Source organism: Orcinus orca, chromosome 14, assembly GCF_937001465.1.
Source record: "Orcinus orca chromosome 14, mOrcOrc1.1, whole genome shotgun sequence".
NCBI classification, from domain to species: domain Eukaryota; kingdom Metazoa; phylum Chordata; class Mammalia; order Artiodactyla; family Delphinidae; genus Orcinus; species Orcinus orca.
The window spans coordinates 82530499-82549748 of NC_064572.1; the positions used below are offsets into that span (position 1 = coordinate 82530499).

Sequence of the window (19250 nt, forward strand, 5' to 3'; positions counted from 1 at the left end):
TGTTGCAGCCATGAAGCCACTGCCGCTGCCCCCAGTGGTGAGCCCTCAGGGGACTCAGGATGGGAAGGAACAGAATACTGGCCCTAGACAGCTAAGGTGCACATCAAGGAAATGATTTCAATGAGCCCAGACGCTTGCATCTTCCCATACACAGAAAAGTGTTAAATTCATTAACTTGAGTTATCTGGTTTTCTTTTAATTAACAATAATCTTTTGATGTTTCGACTACCCGGTATTTGTTGCAAAATCCCCTATATATCCTGGCTCTTCCCTTACCTCTTGGGAGCAGTCGCTCTGATCGGTGTAAGAGGCTGCGTCCTGGGCTTAAGTCCTCAGTTTGGGCTGCCAAATAAAACATAGTTCTCAACTTTTAGGTTGTGCTTTTTTTTTCAGTCGACACTATCCATCCATCTCTCACAGATTACATAACAGGTACTCTTCTAAGCATTTCTCAAATGTTAACTGATTTAGTTCCATTTTACAGATGAGAAAATCAAGGTGTGGGGAGCTGAGGTCCCTTTGCTACTGGTGGAGCCAGGAGTTGAGCCCAGGCAGGTCTAGAGTGAGGGCTCTGCCCTCTGTGCCAGGCTGTCTAGGCAGCTGGGGCCTGGAGCCAAGGTGGGCAGGGTTGGCTCAGGGCTGCCACATGGGCTCAGCGCCTGGAGCTGGCTAAGAGACACAGACACAGCGGCGACCAAGTGATTTGGCCTAGAAGGACAGCAGGAGGGAGGGAAGGAGGGAACAAGCCCTCTCACAAGACTCCAGTCCAGTACCCCAGGCCCCAAGAGCCAGGCCAGCCAGGACCAGGTGGTGGTATTGGACAGGCACTGTAGGAAGGGAGGGGGACCTGGCTGAGAACTGCCAGAGAAGATTTTCTCTTTGACGGGGAGCAAGTCTTTGGAGAGAGATTCCAGCATCCTTGGACTCTGCCTGGGAAGCAGCTGCCTCTCATTCCCAGCAACTCCAGCACATTCCCAGGTTCAGCCTGCCCTCTGCTGGGCCTGTTGGGGGACGAGAAGACAGAGCATCCTCGGGTGGCTTCTCAGAGGCCCATGCTCGTAAACTGAGTGATAATTCAGAGAACTGCAGTACAGTACTGCTTACACATTTATCACCATTCTAACTACTTATTTGGACTGAGAACTTTTAGTTTATTCCGCTTGTCAGTGAAACCGTTGCTTGAATTGTATAAAATGTGTGAGTGGCACATTTCTGTCACAGCTGGGGTCAGGGAGGGGAGTGTTGAGGGGCAGGGGTTAGAGCATTGGGCTCCAGGTCACCTCCCCACCCCCAGCATGTCAGGGCCATTCAGATTTACATGGAAACAAGGGTATTGCTCTGCTTTCAAAGTTAGAGCCACTTGACCCCCTGCTGGAAGGTCCTTAATAAGGGACCTTGTGATGGAAGACGTGGTCCAGGATCCAGGGCCATTGACAACCAAGACCTAAGAGCCCAAAACACTTGACTTGGGGCTTAGCTGAACCCTGGGGAGTTAGGAACAAGGGTGACAGTGTGTTAAGGCAACAGCATGTTGCTAGTTGTGGGAGATTTTCCGCCCTGGTCATGTCACTGTTTAAGTCTGGCTCCATCTTTTCCAAGCTCTATAAACCCACTCTGATCCCACAGGATGGTTACAGAGGATCAGAAGTCCAGCTGACTTGCCTCTTTTCATGCCCCAAACTTAATCACCAATGAAATCGCAGCTTCCAGACAGACTGGCTTCCAATCAGCTGCTAATATTTGAGTAACTGTGGAAGAAAGTCTAACTTGGCATTCCCTCAGCCAGGACCCTGGGTATTCGTTTTCTAAACCTAGACTTAATTTGACAGTCAAGTCCCTGTTTACCTAAAAGCAGCAAACAGAATCCCATCACCTCCAGGAGGGACCCTGTGTCTCAGCTCTAGAGATGCTTTCTCTTTCCATGGTCCCTGTCTCCTCCTGGCTCACGTCACACCTTTGCTTAAACTCACCCATCATCTATTCCAGTGACCAGAAAAAAAATTCCAGTTCCTTTTGTGACCAACCAGGCCTCATGTTCATCCAACGTTCAGCAATATCTTCTGAGCCCCAGCCATGCGCTGGGTGCTGGCCTGGGAGCTTGCAATAGGAAATGTCAGGGAGCGACAATCCAAACTCCCCCCTCCGTGGAGCTATTTAGTGGGAGATGGGAAAACAGTAAGCCAACTTCATGAGTAAATGATGAGCATAGAGAAGACGAGAAGTGCTGGGACATAAAGAAGCAGAGGGAAGCAGCACTATTTACAATAGCCAGGACATGGAAGCAACCTAAATGTCCATCAACAGGTGAATGGATAAAGAAGATGTGGTACATATATACAATGGAATACTACTCAGCCATAAAAGGGATGAAATTGTGCCATTTGCAGAGAAGTGGCTGGACCTAGAGACTGTCATACATAGTAAAGTAAGTCAGAAAGAGAAAAACAAATACTGTATAACATCGCTCATGTGTGGAATCTAGAAAAATGGTACAGGTGAACTTATTCGCAAAGCAGAAATAGAGACACAGATGTAGAGAACAAACTTATGGATACCAAGGGGGGAAGGGGGGATGGGATGAACTGGGAGATTGGGATTGACATATATACACTACTATATATAAAATAGATAACTAATGAGAACCTACTGTATAGTACAGGGAACTCTGCTCTGTGGTGACCTAAATGGGAAGGAAATCCAAAAAAGAGGGGATATATGTATACGTATAGCTGATTCACTTTGCTGTACAGCAGAAACCAACACAATATTGTAAAGCAACTATACTCCAATAAAAAGTATAAAAAATTAAAAATTCAAAAAAAAATTTAAATAATACAATTTAAAAATTCAAAAAAAAAAAAAGCAGAGGGAGAGGGATCCAGAATGCCAGGGGATGGCCATCAGGTGGCCTTGCTGCCAGGTGACGGGGCACATTAGCAGTGCAGAGACCCCGAGATGTGGACAGCCCTTGGGACTGAGGACCAGCCAGAGGGCCCGGGGGCCTGGGTGAGGGCGTGAGGGGACATGGCAGGAGCCAAGGTCGCAGAGGTTGACAGCAGGCCGCGCAGGGCCCCGGGGACCACAGGAAGGACTCAGCAATCATCCAGGCGAGGGGGTGTCTCGTCAGGGTCCCAGCAAAGTGACAGCCCCCAGCTCACCTCTGCCAGGCTCCCTCTGGCTGCTGGTTGTAAAGGCACAGGGGTGGGTGCTGAGGGCAGGGAGACCACTGCCCAGCTACTGGGGAGCAGCGTGGACGTGATGAGAGGGGGTCAGAGTCTGGGCTTAGTTGAGGGATGTGCCCACGGGATCCCCGGCCAGAGGGGTGTGGCATGGGAGAGAGCCGAGGACGGTTCCCTGCTGGGGGCCTGGGCCACGGGAAGGACAGAGGGGCTGGCCCCTGAGGCAGGGAAGGTGGTAGGCTGGCAGGTTTTCGGAGCGGGTGATGGGGAAGGTCAGGAGGCTGAGGTGCCCACTGGACCCCTGCGGAGGAGGCGGCCGCTCTGGAGAGAAGTCCGCGCCCCACCCGACACGTGGCCTGAAGGTTAAGTGTCAGCCCAGGAGGCGTCCACTCCTCTCCCTCCCCTCACCCTGAGCCTGGCCACCCACATGTCCTTTATCACTGCAAATGTCCAAGCTCACTTCCCGCCCTGGCCTCCCGTCCAGGCAGCCCCCCATCCACCCGTGCTCTCCCGAGGCGCCCCGTCTCCCAGCTGCCGTAGCACCCGGTAGCCCTTGACGTGACCTTGAATGCTTACATGGTGGTGCCCAGCACCCGCCCCCAGGACAGCATCGGCTCCCAGAAGACAGACACTGGTCTCGCTACGTTCCCGCCGCCCGTGGACACTCAGTGGCTGAACACGGCCCCCCGCCCCCCGCAGGCCTCTCTTTGCCCTCTTCCCCTACAGCCACCTGCTGCTCGTCTGCCAGAGCATCCCGGAGGTGACCTGGGCTCCCGCGGTGAGGCCCAGGGACCCAGGTGGTCACCGCTGCTTTGGGGGATCCTAATGAAAAGGGGCCTCCTTCCCGCACGTTGCAGGACCCTGCCCCAGGGGCCTTGGGGTAGAAGACCTCGCCATACACACTCACACGCACATTCACACTCACACTCACACACACTCACAGGATTTAACTCTTTTTTCCTCCTCCCCCTCCCTTTCTCAGCCCTGGCCCGAGGGTTTGCTGGGGGGAAGGGACTGGAGAGGCCTAAAAACCCAGCTCTACCCGTGTGCATTTTTTAAACATAATGCAGTATGTTAAGTATCAATTATGAACTTGATGTGTGATGAGGAGTGACGCTGACACTACTTTAAACAGTGGAACCACTGAACAGGGACACAGCAGAGGATATAAGCTTGGCCTTTGGGAAGTGTGTCCTGTCCAGATCCCCGAGCCAATCCCACAAATCTCTCAAATTGTCAGGAAGACATTGAAAATGAAGACAAACACAATAGGAACAGTGCAAACGTATATAAATATATTTTGGGAGTGAGGGGTGGTAAGGATGTTCTGAATTTCAGCATCCCATTGTCACTGCAAACCCCTGACGAGGGAATACCACAGTGCTCAGGGCTCCGGGCTCAGGGCAGGAAGCTTGGCCGCCAGCTTGCTCCTCGCAGACCACTTCCCAGGCCCCTGAGGTCTGTTCTCTGCGGAGAGGGGGCCAGCTCGGCGCACGGGGTGCTGCTTCATCTTTTCTCCTGGCAAGGACGGTCAAACTGTTTGGGTGCTATTTTTAAATATTTAAATAAATGTCCTCTATTTCCCAGCCTAGGAAGCAGGCTCGGGGCAGAAGGGGAGGGGGTCTTCTGTGCCACCATCCCCCCAGGCCTCCCCACCTTGCCTCACACTGGAGACACAGTGGTGAGGACAGGGGCCTGAAGATGCTGGGCACCGAGGGATGTGCATGTACCACCATCAGCTGCAACCAGGGAGGTGCCTGCCTTGTCTGAGAACCCCGCCCTTTGCCCTGCTGGTCTGTGTTTACAGAAAGCTTTCCATCAAGTCCTTGCCCCTCCACATACACTCAGGCCACACAGATTTCCTTCCAGGTGTCGGACGGGAAGTGGCAGCAACGAGAAGAGGGACTCTCTCCCCGTGCTCTTCAGGGACCAGGCTTGTCCCCCAAACGCTGCAGGTGCCCCCAGCCATGGGGGCTGCTGGGAGGCCTTGCCCCTCGAGCCCCAGCCCACAGCCAGCCAGGTGAGCAGGACCCAGCAGAGGGACAGAACAGGAGTCCATGGCTCTCCACTGTCCTGCAATTCCAGCCACCAGGCCAACCGGGTGACCGGACCAAGGGGGTTTCCAGAATGCAGGACTTTCAGTGCTGAATTCAAGAAAGTCCTGGGAAACCGGGACACGTAGGTCACCCTAGGGCCGACCTAGCCTCCAGCCACCCCAAATGTAACTCTCGAGATTTTGTTTCTCTTGGTCTCTCTTTGTGTGACTCTTTCTGGATCCCGGAGAACTCTACTGGGGCAAGAATATGCTTTTGATGCTTATAAGCCCAGAGCCGCTTATAAATTCCTAATTTGGGGCCAGCGGTCGCTCCAATTTAGCTCCTGGCACCAGGCCCGTTCAGCTCCTTGAAGTTCAAGGTTACTGCAGACAGAAGGACGAAGGAGGCCCTGTGCCTTCTGCCTGGGTTTTTGGCAAGCTCTCAGCGCTTCTCCTGAGTGCACCAGGCCTGGTCATCTTCCACGAGGACGGTCGCTGCCTTTGTTTCCAGCCCCTTGCCTGATGCTCTCGGTGAAGTTGACATGCTCGGTTCAGGAGCACACGTTCCCCGTTCAAGTTCAAGTTCAAGTTCAGCTGTTGAACATCCCTCTCTCTGCTCCTCCTAGGAGGTCTGGAAGGGAAGTTCCTGTTGATGAAAGAACATGTTGTTGCGTAAATTTCTGAATTTTTTGTTTATTCCCAGCCAAAGGCTCTTGAAGTTAAAAGCCAGGATTTTGCCACCTGCACACTTTCCTTTGTGACCTGCCCCCGGGGCAATGTGGGCCTCCTGACCAGCAGCCCAGTTCAAGGGTTTGGGGGTTAGAAGGAGCCCATCTGTTCATGTATCACAGGTCATCCTGCTGGCATGACACAGGAGGGCTCTGATCTATCTGCCCCCCTGGCTAACTGAATGATTTCTGTGTCTTCTCCTCCCTGAAACAGATGAAATGCAGTGATGTACCCATTCCTCACCTTTCCTGTACCTGACCCTTTGCCATGACACTTTCAAGGCCCCCCACTGTGGGCCTGGCATCCTGCCCCAGAGATTTCAGTCTCTGCCCCGTGACTTGCTTTTACCAATGGGATTTTAGCAAACATGACAAAAGCAGAAGCTTGAAGAAACACTTGCATCTCTCCCTCACCCCCTTTTGCTTCTCAGCCTTTTCCACAAGAACATGCCCAGGACAGCCTGCCGGAGGGTGGGCCATGTGGGGTAAAGCCAAGGTCACCAGTTGTCCCAGCTGTGTCCACCCTGGGTCTACCAACCTGCAGCCAACTGGCAGACATGTGGGTGAGCCCAGCCACAACCAGAAGAACCGTCTGGCAGAGCCCAGCCTAAGTCACTGACCCCCAGACTCATAACCTGTTAAATCAATGCGAACAGTGTGACACTGAGGTTCGGTAAGGTTTTTGTTATGCAGCATCATCGTGGCAAGTGATGACAGATTCACTCCAACTCCAGCTGCCAGAGGAAGCTTTCAGTTTCTCTGAAGTCTCAGGACCCAGCATGGTGCCAGGTATGGTTTGAGGCTGAAGGTGGAGATGGAAAGAGCCTGGGGTCGGGCAGACCAGAGTGTGGGCCTCAGGTATGACTGTAGCAAGTTAGTTAACCCCTCTCTAGACTGGGGGCACTACTGATACTACTGATCCTAAAATTCTAATAGCTACAATGTATTGTGCAGTTATGCCTCTGGAATAACGGTAAGAGATTTACCATTGGATTTTCACCACAACCCTGTCACCATATGTCTGTTTTTCAGAGGAAGAAACTGGGGCTCTATGTGGTGAATTGGTTGGGCCAGGGGCACACAGCACATGCTATACTAAGTTTTGTTTTATGTGTGTTTTGCTTTGAGCAGCATATAGAATTGTCTATATAATATGACTCAACTAATCAAAAGTGTAGAAAAATAAGATTGGAAAAAAATATGACGATAGCAGTTGCCACAGAGTGCAAGGGCTTTTTTTTTAAATTTAGTTTATTCATTCATTTATTAAACAAATGTGTTTTTTAATTTTTTTTAATTAATTAATTTATTTATGGCTGTGTTGGGTCTTCGTTTCTGTGCGAGGGCTTTCTCTAGTTGTGGCAAGCGGGGTCCACTCTTCATCGCCGTGCGCGGGCCTCTCACTATCGCTGCCTCTCTTGTTCTCTGTGGAGCACAGGCTCCAGACGCGCAGGCTCAGTAACTGTGGCTCACGGTCCAGTTGCTCCGCGGCATGCGGGATCTTCCCAGACCAGGGCTCGAACCCGTGTCCCCTGCATTCGCAGGCAGATTCTCAACCACTGCGCCACCAGGGAAGCCCAAACAAATGTTTTTTTAAACACCTGTTTCTTCTAGGCATTCTTTCAGGCATTGGGTATGTGGCAATGAACAAATATATATATATGTGTGTGTGTGTGTGTGTGTATGCATACATGTGTTTATAATATATGTATAGTGTTATATGCATAGTGCTGGGTGTAAATGCCCTCTAGAAACTCCCATGGGCCAATACTTACAGTGATTTGTTGGATAAATGGCATAACTCCCTGACTCGATGAATGCAAAACGCTGAGCTTTGTGTTCTACGCCAGGGTCCAGAGTTTCCAACATGAGCAAGCTTCACTGGCTTAGTACAAGGTCTTGACATATTTTTATTTATTTTTGTAGTAACTTAAAATGTTTAATAAATGTGTATTATCTTTTTAATAAGACATATCATTTTTAAACATTTCTCTTCACACGTACTTAACTGTGTATTCTATACCACGTGACCAATGACAGTACGTCCTTCATATTTTCTAATTGTAATCAGTATAAGGTCCTTTGGCTCAACCAACTGGAAGACTAGTTATTATGGATGACTTCCTCTTAAAAATATATAGAAATGCTGGTAAAATATGTATTAGGATAGGAAAGGTTGGGGTAACATATAGACCCCAAAATATAAAATGGTTGAAACATAATACAAAGGGACTCCTGTTTCTTGGAGATCTTGCAGAGGACCAATACTGAGGACAACAAGAAGGCTGATGGCACACCAAGAAACATTTGTTTGAAGGCATTGGAGAAGCAATCAAGCCTAAAAGGCCAGGGTCCTGCACTGGCACCTTGAACAAGCTTCATTTGCTGAGTATTAGGTCTTGACATTTTTTTCTTTATTTTTGTATTAAACTTAAAATTTTTAATAAATGTGTACTTTTCTACTCAGGGCACTCGGGAATCCTGGACAGAGCAAGAGGCAAGGGGTCCAGGTTAGAGCTACCAGGGGAATCAAGGAAACTAACAAAGACGCTGGTAGGCTTATGGACCTGGAAAGACAAAAATGAGATTCTTGGGGGTGGCAGTGGGGCAAAGAACTAAGCCCAGCTCTCAGTCAATTTCCCCCTCAAAATATCTGAAGATTTCTGAAGCTGAACAAGATGAAAACTAGAAAGGTAAACACAGAGCCTGAAAAGTAAGTGAAGTTTTTTAATTTTCTCACTGTGCTGAGGACACAAGGACTAGAGTTCAGGACCTATCATGGGGCAAGAGCCCTGATGAACACACCTTAAAACCATGCTGTAGGAGCAGACATGCGCAGAGGTGTTCCAATCCTGCCACCCAGCCCTGAGTAGCAGTACTTGAATAGCATCCACTCAGTTCCTGATTGGATTAAGATGACTAAGCCCCACCCCTACACACACAGTTTATCCACCCATCAGAGAAAAGGATGAATGATGCCCAGAATTCAATGAAAAATTACTAGGCATGCCAAGGAACAGGACCAAATGGCCAAATACCAGGGGGAAAGGGAAGGGGAGCAGACAACATTAAATAGGTACAACAAATAGAAAGCAAATAGTAAAAGTGTAGCTATAAATCCAAATATATTAATCGTTAAATTAAATGTAAATGGACTAAATACTCCAAATAAGACTAAAACTTCACATCAGATTTTTAAAACTTGTTTATATTTTGGTTACAAGAGATCTACCTCAAAAACAAGCAAAAAATGGTGAAAGTAAAGGTTGGGGAAAAAAACTATGCCAGATAAGCACTAAACCAAAAAGAGAAAGAGACAAATCTATAATAATGTTAGAAGACATTAGCACATGCCTCTCAACAAAAATAGGAAAGCAATAAGGATATAAGTGTGAACAGCACAATTAGCTTGAACTATATTACATCCAACAATGACAGAATACGCACTCTTTAAATGCACAAATATTTAAGAAAATGAACCATATGCTGGGTCACAAAGCCAACCTCACAAATTTTAAAGGATTTACATCATTCAGAGATGTCTTCTGACCACTGCAAAATTAATCTAGGAATTAATAACAAAAGTTGACTAGAAAATTCCCATCTCTGCCCTGCTAGCCATCTCGGCACCCCCAAAACATGTCAATTTCTTTCTAATTCATAGGCAAGTTTGAAAGAAGGAAGGAGGGCACTTCTTGAGCCAGAAATAAAGTAGGAACCGCAAGCCAGAAGGATCATTCATGAGCCAACACCACAGAAGCCCAGGGAGGGGTCAAATATAAATATGTGTCCTAAGGGCTAGGGGCTGGGTTTTAACACTCAGGGAAGAGAGGAAATACATCCCTGACATAGAAGAGGCAGAGGTGAACTGGGTACTCTGAATAAAGTCAGGTCCCTGGAAGACTGGCCCTTCCTTATAAGAAAGACTCAGAAAATACAAGCGCAATCTCAGGAGCAAAGCTTGACTCTGCTCAGAAAAGATGAGGGTGCATAAAAGTTCCCATTAAAATTGGAAGCTCCAAAATATTGGCTCTCAACTGAAAGTAGATATGAGGACCAATGCTATTTTAGTTAATTGAATGTTAGACCGCCACACTGTAGGAAACAAATAAGTATCAGATAATAACCATCCTCTCACTGGGCTTTTCAGTGGTTTTACACATTATGGACAAATGGAAAATGGGATAAATTGTGCCAGATTTTTTCCAGAATAAAACATTTTTTGGAGAATAAAACAAACAAAATGGAAGCTCCAAACCCACCCCACCCAACCAGATGGACAGTTTTAATTTATACTTCCCATAAAGCAAGGACATCCCAAACCAAAAAGTTATTGCAAAATTTGTTTTTAGAGAAATGATCCCTTGGATCCAGACCAAAGCAAAGATAAAATCCTTTCCTGGAAATACCTCCCATCCCAGGGCATGTGGGCCTCCCCTAGAAAACAAATGGTAATACACCCCAAGAAAAACTCAAAATAATTTTTTAAAATCACAAAATACACAAGGAAACAATTCACAAGGGAAAGTCAGCAGATTAAAAAATAAACAGAATGATTAATCCCCCAAGCACTTATAATAACAGTTCAAATGAAATAATAAATCATGTTTAAAATGTTTAAAATGATTAAAGACATAAAGAAGGAATTAAAAACCATATTTAAGGGACTTCCCTGGTGGTCTAGTGGTTAAGACTTTGCCTTCCAATGCAGGGGGTGCGGGCTCGATCCCTGATTGGAGAGCTAAGATCCCACATGCCTCATGGCCAAAAAACCAAAAAAGCATAAAACAGAAGCAATATTGTAACAAATTCAATAAAGACTTTAAAAATGGTCCACATCAAAAAAAATCTTTAAAAAAAATCTAAAAAACAAGGTTCTATGAAAAAATAACAGATGGACTTGAAAATGAACCAAATTGACATTCTACAATTGAAAATCACCCCCCAAAAAAGTCACTTAAAAACTAAAAAATTAATAGTTTAGAGAGCAGAATTGGTGACGTAGAGAAATAGAATGATTTGGTGAACTGAGACATAACTGGAAGGAAATTTCACAGAATGCAGTGCGGGTATAGAGGTTAAACATCCGAAAGAGACTGACAGGTGGGAGAATGGGTGAGAAGGGCCAGGGTAGAATCCAGTGGGGGCCCTGAGGGAGCTGGGGGACACTGAACATGCCCCGCCCGACATCAATTCTCCATCCAGCTCATAGCAGCCTGCCCATCCCGTGGCTGGAGGGGGGCACGTGACAAGTCCTGGCCACTGAAACATGAGCAGCCTGGACAGGGTCACCTCACAGCTGAGGCAGGGGCTGAGAAAGTCACATGTTCCAGAAGGGGCAGCCCCCAGCTGGGGAGGAAGAAGCCCCCCCTGGAGCTTCTGGGATGGAGAAGCCCGAGGAAGAGAGCTGTGAAGAAGCAGAGTGAGGGGTACAACTGCGGCAGGTGCTAATAAAGTGGGCTGGTTCTCTTTGCTTGTTACCCAGTCCTGAACATCCTGGCCCGGTGAGCACAGCGATGTATCCGGGTTACGCTAAGCATGGCTTGTCATCGAGACCCTGGACCTTCCCAGAGCTGCACCGTGGCAGCAGCTCCAGACCTGCCTGTTGGAACCACAGCCCCAGCCCAGCACAGCCTCACCCCGTCCGGCATGCACCTCACTGCTGGAGGAAGAGCAAGCTGGGAGGAAGGAGGAGAAGGGACGGAGAGAGGAGAGAGCAGAAACAGCTGGAAGGCAAATGGGACAGGGGAGAGGTCAGGTCTGCCTGGTAGACTAGGTCAAGAAGAGGAGGACCGGGCTTCCCTGGTGGCGCAGTGGTTGAGAGTCCGCCTGCCAGTGCAGGGAACACGGGTTCGAGCCCTGGTCTGGGAGGATCCCACATGCCGCGGAGCAACTGGGCCCGTGAGCCACAACTACTGAGCCTGCGCGTCCGGAGCCTGTGCTCCGCAACAAGAGAGGCCGCGATAGTGAGAGGCCCGCGCACCGCAATGAAGAATGGCCCCTGCTCACCGCAACTAGAGAAAGCTCTCGCACAGAAACAAAGACCCGACACAGCTAAAAATAAATAAATTTAATTAATTTTAAAAAATAAAAAAAGAAGAGGAGGACCCACTGCCACGTGGAGGTCCCAGACCTCAGCTCGTCTACACTAAGGCAGGATGGGGGTCAGCACAGGACACCCCGGGAGAGGGGGTCCCCTAGGACCCCTGAGCTCCTCCCCCACATCTGGGAAGGACCAGGGTAACAGAGGAGCCTGCCTGCATAGGGCTGAGAGGCCACAGAGCACTGCTTATGGAGGTGGGGCCTGGAGCCGGGAGCCAGGAGGGCCATCTTGCAGGCAGGAGAGAGGAGAGCCCAGGAAGGAAGTGATGCTGGAAGGAGTGGAGAAGGCAGAACAGGGACGGGTGAGGGTGGAGCTCTGCAAGTCTGCAGGCAGAAGCTTCAAGCCCAGCCCCTTCCCGTCACCAATACTCCCGCGTCTGAGGTCCCCCTGGGGCGGGTGAGGGCTCCCCCAGGGCCCTCTTGAGCCATGCACAGTCCTAGGAGGGTGCCCGAGACCCAGGTTCAGGTCAGCTCAGGACAGGGTATTAGGAAGGGTGGCATAGAGGACGAGGGTTGAGAAGGGGAGGCCTACGCGTGGGAAGGATCAAGATGGGGAGAGGCTGGGGAGGTGCCTGACCACTACCAGTCCTAAAGGGGCAGAAGGGTCTCAGCTCAGCCCACTAGGAGCTGTGCTCCGGCCGCGCCAGATAGAGCGGCGGGAGCACCTGACGGAGAGCCAGGCTGGCCCTCTCCCAGCCATCCTTTCCCTGCAGGCGCTGTGGGTGTGATCCTACACGGCCTGCAGGCCACTCGGCGGAGGTCGGGGCGGGGGGAGAGCCTGGAGACCAAGAAGCACATGTGAACACATCTGGGGGCTCCTACGACCATCCTTCTCGCCACATAATGGCACCTCCAGAACAAGGCTCCTGGTTGGCTGATCTGAGACCACAGTCCTTCCACCCTTGGACGCCCTCTTATTAGGGTTACTGCTAGTCCCCAGGAGCTCCCTGGCCCAGGTGAGCGTTGAGCAAGAAGACAGCGGAGGGTCAAGCGGGCAGATGTGCATCTGCCAGGGTAGCCCTTGGAAAGGCTGGCTGAGACAAGCCCCCTGGGTGCAGTGCCTAGAGAGGACACACGGGGACAGCACAGGGCTGTGTTTCGGTGCCTTCTGCTCCCAGGGCAGCCATCCTGGAATCCCAGAAGAGTTGCGGGGGGCTTGTCACTCGCGGCCCAACCCCTTCTCCAGACACTTCCTCTGCAAAACACCTTGGGCTCGTAAGCAGCTTGGGGAAAGTGTCAAGTCTTCAAAAGGCAACAAAGAGAAGGGCAGATCTGAAAGGGCCCCTTGAAATCCTCCAGGCCCCCACCCTGCTCAGTAGCTGGGGAAACAGGCTCAGAGAAGTTAAGTCACTGGCTCAGTGTCATCCAGATCCCTAGCTCCCAGGTCAGTTCTCTCTCTAGGCACTCACTGCCTCCCTCTTGGGGACATCACTCCACGGCTGGGGTATCTGAGGGTGGGGGAAGGAGCAGCCTGTGTGCCCCCAGGATTTGCTGTCTGGGTGCGAGATGAAAACACACAAATGACTGCAGAGTCACGTAGAAAGTAATCAACACCACACAAGATGGGAGAGAGACTAAGAAGGGGAAGAGGCCTCAAGCAGGTCAGGAGGTGGGAGGCAGGAGGCAAGGTGGAATCCAGGAGGCCAGCATGGAGGAGGAGGTAACACTTGCCCTTGGCCCTGGGGTGGGATAAGAAGCTGGCTCAGTTGAACAGTGGGGAGGGTGGGCCCTCCTGGTGGTGCATTGGCTTGAGCAAAGGCATGGAGGCAGAAAACGTGGAGCAGAGGAGAAGCATGTGCTCTCTTAGGGGAAGAAGGAGATTAGAGGCCAGAGAAGTTCTCCTGCATCCTGAGGTCTTGTGCAGGCTGCCTGGGTTGCTGCCTTTAGAACTGGAGGCTGGCCTGGCCATGGAATTTTCCTGAATTCCACTATGTTGAAAGTGTAGAAAACGGCAGTTCTGCAGATTATCTCACGTGGAGGCGGGAGTAAACAGAAGATCTCCATGGTGACCGTGGCCCCTCATTTGGGATGTCCAGCTGCCCCTCGGAGATGTGGAGGGCAGCTGCCACTCCCCATTCCTCAACCACGGCTCCAACCCACAGCAGCAGCAGCAGCGGCTGGCCACAGGGGGCCACAGGGGGCCCCTGAACAACCTCAGAACTGGCAGGATGGGACCAGCCCAGGATTCCCGGGCTCTGAGAAAGCCTCAGACGGTGAGACGGAAGGGCCCCTGGAGCAGCTGGCCCCACCTGTTCCACCTCCCGAATAGTCAGGGGCTCCTCCTGAGGGTCAGCACACACGCAGCTCAGCTTCCTCCCATCCAGGTGGACACAGGACACAGAAGGGATGCAGTAAGAGGGCGGCAGAGGCCAGGATCGAGTCCCTGCCCAAGGGCCCCTGCAAGGCTGGGCACCGACGGGGTGCCGGGAGGTGGGGTGGGGTGCTGTCTGGGTCAGTTCTGCTGCTTCCACAAGAAAATGACCTTGAAGAGGCCACCTGGCCCTGACCTCGTCCCCAGTGCGTGTGTCGGCCTCCCAGCCCAGACTGTCCCGAAGGTACAAGCAGCCCCCTGATTTCACCTGAGGCTCTGCCTCCTTAGAAACTCAGAGACTTCAGGGACTCAGAGGTGAGACGTGCAGGTGAAGACTCGGGCCCTGGAGATCAATAGCCCTGAGATCAAGGACTAACTCTGCTCCTTAGGGGCTGGGCCCTGGGGCTCGTTGTTTGGCCCCTCTGAGCCTCAGTTACCCCACCTGTGCAATGACAGAACCAGAAGAAAGATAGGACCTCTCTCCTAGGGTGGTGGTGAGGATCTAAGGCAACACGTGGAGCTGCACTGAGCCCGGGGCCTGGCGCTCGGCCTGTGCTCAGTAAACAGCTGGCACCCGTGTTACTGCTGTCACCACTTACACCGTAGATACCGCTTATCCGGCCTCCCCACTGACAGATGCCTGCCTCCTCGTCCCCTAGGCACCCTTGCTGATGTTCAGGGCATGCTCAGTGCTCTCGGCCATTCTGCAAAATGCCTTCCAGTCAATTCTGAGTTTATTACAAGTCAGTTATGTTTGTTCCCAAGTCTTTCTTATGCCAGTTGTGCTTGATATCAGAAATATGTGATTTAATAAATATAGAAACCAGCAGTTCTCAAACTGTTAAGAATGAAGACTCCTTTACACTCTCAAAAATTACTGAAGATTCCCAAAGAGCTTTTGTTTAGGTGGTTCACATCTATCAGTATTTACTATATTAGAAATTAAAGCTGAAAGAATTTCAAAGCCCAAGCACGGTCCACCAGGCATCAGAGTGGGCCTCAGCCACTGGACATGATCACTTGTACATCATGAGGGAATGAGGGGATAAAGGGCGAATGACGTCTTGGTATGGGCGTGCAGAGTCTTAGTTTTGACTGGTGGATCTCCCCAAAGGGCCTCGAGGGTCACCCTCATCCTTGGACCACACTTTGAGAACCACTGATGGAAACAAATGAAATACAGGTACAAAACATGAGCCAATCTCTAGACACCAGGTCAGAAGCTTCGGAAAGTCCCAGCACACGAGGGGAATAACCACATATACGACACAAGACTGTTTTCAGAGGCTTCGCAAGGGCCTTCCTGTTCTCAGCCCCCTTTAGAGAACCGAAACCGGAAACCAGCGCTGATGCATCGTGATGCAGTTTCAGCCATAAAGACGACCCCAAACTCCAATCTGCAGACTTATGTTTGGGCAAAAGACTTTGGCCCTTTTAGCAAAAGAGACAAATTAGTGTACTTTAAATATTTTAAGTAAAAATAAAAGGTTTAAGAAATGTATGCGTGGTTCAGTAGGATTTACAGATGCTCTGAGAAGTCTGACCCAACCCAGCCCGTCCTCCCCAGCGTGGACACCAGCTGCACGCCTCAGCCTGGCCTCTGACCATGTGGCCTTTGGCCTTCCCGCCTCCCACTTCACGCAGACTGGGCTCCACGGATACGTGGTGAAAGAACCAGTGAAACAAGCACTGAATAAGCAGACGACCAGCCCCCACCCACCCTAATGCCTGGCCCAGCGCCTTGTGCAAAGGAGACGTTCAGAAAACCCTTGCTAAAAAAATTAAAGTTTGACTCTTTGCAGACTTTCTAGCTGAGTGTGTTCCCGGGTGCCTTTGAGGCCCACAGGAGGGGCTGAGCCCAGGGTCAGACCATCCACTTCTGATGTGACTCTGAAGCCCCCCGCTACAGCCAGCCCGAGGTCCTGTGAGGTCAGCCTGGTCCTGTGAGTGGAAGGCTTAGCCGGCCAGGGCAGGGAGGACGCCTCTGGCAGCAGGACTCTCAGCTGAGAGACCTTTTCAGCAAAACAAAGCCACGTTTATTTCCCTTTGTTTTCCCTAGAAGCCCCAGTCACCACCTAGACCCCTGGATGGGCAGGTCTGCAGAAACATCTGCCCCAGAAGACCCAGGAACTGCTGCCCCATCCTTAAGGGCATCTGAGATGAGAGCTGACAGGTGAAATGCAGACAGGCTGCTGGGGATGGGAGCCTGATGGGGGAGTGGGGGGGATGTACGCTGTAGCACCATGGTTAAAATCATTGACTATGAAGTTAAAAAGTGAAAAATCTGAGTTGACATTCTGCTCTTTCTGGAGATCGGAGCTGTGTGACCTCAGGCAGGTGTGTAGCCTCTCTGATCGTCACTTTATACTTTCATGTACCATTGCCTCGTTAACTCCCAACACCCACTCATGAGGCCCATAGACCTGCAGATGTGGAAGGGACCCGCAGTGTCCCCAAGGTTATGGGGTGGACACAACCCAGGCCTTGAACCCAGCTCATCTGGCTCAAGGCCCAAGGCTCACCCCTTCCCCACACTGTCCTGGGGGAGCCGAGTTTGATGGGTGCAAGTCAGACTGTCCCTTTTAGGAGAAGACTGGTGAAGAAAGATGGCTCACGACTCCAGGAGAAGATGCTGGAAGCCTCCCCATCTCGATTCCCTAGACCCAGCCTTTCTCTGCTCTGAGAAGGGACTTGTTCAGGGAGCTGAAGTGCTGGGTCCCCACTACCACCTCAACGTGAGGCCTTAGGAAAGTCGTGAGACTCAGAGAGGCCCAGGCTGCGGACTCACCTGCTTCGAGATCTGACCGGGGCCTGATCTCAGAGGGGCTGCTCAGAGCACACAGAGCCGGGGGTGCACCAGAAAGCCCCAGGAGCCCCAGCGGCCTCCGTGCTCCCTGTGCCACTGTACCCACGGGGTCCTCCACCGTGGGAAGGGAGGACCCCTTCCTGCTCTCCTCTGTGCCCCAGACTCGGAGCTGGGCACCCACAGAGCAGGGCGGTCACACGGGATGGACCACCCTACTCCTTGCTTCGCCCCAAGCGTGCGGGTAATGAGCACAGGTGCAGTTTGGGCGGGTCCTGGGCCCCCGGCAGGAAGACTCGGACACTCCCAGGTGCGGCCGAGGAGAAACTGTTCTTCCTCGGGGGCCTGCTGCAGTCACTGAGATGCCACCACTTCCGCCTCTGTGGCGTCCTCGTCACCTGCAGGCTTTCAGGACAGCAACCTGCAGGCCTAAGAGACCCAGGACTGCCCAGCCTCCGCCCTGCCACTCGGAACCTGAGCAGGGACAGTTCTGCAAAGGATGGGAACCCCGAGGGGGAGGGACGGGAGGGCTAGGGACAAGGGCCAGGCTGACGGCACGGGGCTTCGGGAGCAGGGACAGGGTCGAGGTCGCGGAGTCAAGGCCAGCTCGGGGGCCATCAGGCACGAGCACTGAAAGTGAGGTTGGAGGTTGCCTTCCAAAGCCATCCGTGGAGCATGGGACCACGAGGCCACTGGCCCCCGAGACTCTCTCAGGGGCCCGCAAACATTCCAACCATATTTGTAGTTTTCACAAGCTGCTCCCTTGGGAGCATAACTCACTCAGAAACAGCTGAATTGGAGAAACTCGAAACTGCCCATGTGGCTTCTGTGGGTCTCCTGAGGGAGACAGAACCCTATCCGGGCCTGGGGCCACCACTTGGCTCACTCAGGAGAAGCATACAAAACGACAACTTGCCGTTCACCCCGTCCCCCTCACTCCAGTCACAGGGTCCTGCCTGGACAGGAAGATTCGCCATCTCAGAACAGACGTGTCGGGAAGCTCAGCCCTCTGCTAGGCACTCAGACCTGCGTGGGCCCCTCAGGGCACAGCCGAAAGGGACAGACCAGTGGGCACCCACTCCGTCCTCTGACTGCCGACCAGCCTACTGGACCCACCCCCCTACTGCTGGCTGAATAATGGCTCCCAAAGGTGTCTGCGTTCTAGTTACTGGAACCTATAAATGTTACGTTATCTGGCAAAAGGGGCTTTGCAGATGCGACCTTGAGATGGGGAGACGATCCTGCGTTAGCATCCTGTGGACCCAGAGGCATGGCAAGGGTCCTTGCAAGAGGCCAGAGGGGGAGAAGCAGAGAAGGTGACAAGACGAGGGAAACAGTGTCAGAGAGAGTCTCAAGGTGGAGGAAGGGGCCACATGCCAAGGAATGCAGGTGGCCTCTAGCAGCTGGAAAAGGTAAGGAAACGGATTCTCCCCAGAGCCTCCAGGAAGCGCCAGTCCTGCCCACCGACATCTTGACTTGAGCCCCGTGAGACTGAGCTTGGATCTCTGAGCCCCAGACCTGTGAGGTAATGGCCTCGTGGTGTTCGGTTCAAGCCACGCGGTCTGGTGTAACCTGCTGCCGCTAACATAGCTCTGCAGGCAGCCCTGCCAGGAGCAGCTCTGGGAAAGTGAGGTCTTGAGCCTAGAGTCTCAGCAGGATCTGCCCACAGGGAGAGGATTCTGGAGCAACAGAAAAATACCCGCCCACACGCAAGGCCTCTCACGGCTGGACGAGGCCCAGCTTCCTCCAGCAGCGCGTGGCCTTTGCTTCAATTCCCAAACGGAGTCATCTGGGGAGAGGTCATTCCGAGGGGAGGTTTACACGAAGACGGAGGTTATCCTCGTCAGGACGTTCCCTGAGAGCTGGTTCCCGAGTCAGGGCGGGAGGTGGTCCCACAGCAGAGAGGGTTTTGGACAGGCCCCGGGGGAGGGAGTCGTGCCATCAGCCCTCCACTCACCCGTCTGTCCCGACCCCCGTCTCCCACCGGCCGCTTCTCCTCCCAGGCACAGCATCTTCCCTGCTGAGTGAAGCCGTCCCTGGTTTTGCCATCAGAGCTGGGGTCCTCCTCATTTCCAGGCCTGGACTCGCCAGC

The 19250-nt window shown here is 51.9% G+C and overlaps 1 protein-coding gene across 2 annotated transcripts in view; it reads right to left on the reverse strand.

The window, feature by feature from the left end:
* Positions 1-4452: 4452 nt before the first annotated feature.
* Positions 4453-19250, reverse strand: part of CHST15 (carbohydrate sulfotransferase 15) — a 99963-nt gene continuing 85165 nt past the window's right edge. The window contains exon 9 of one of the 2 annotated variants that reach the window (XR_004481263.2): positions 4453-5860. The gene's annotated coding sequence lies outside the window, so the exon portion shown is untranslated. Of the gene's footprint in view, positions 5861-6394; positions 15515-19250 lie in introns of those variants that run through there. The other variant, XR_007471217.1, reaches the window with a different exon arrangement.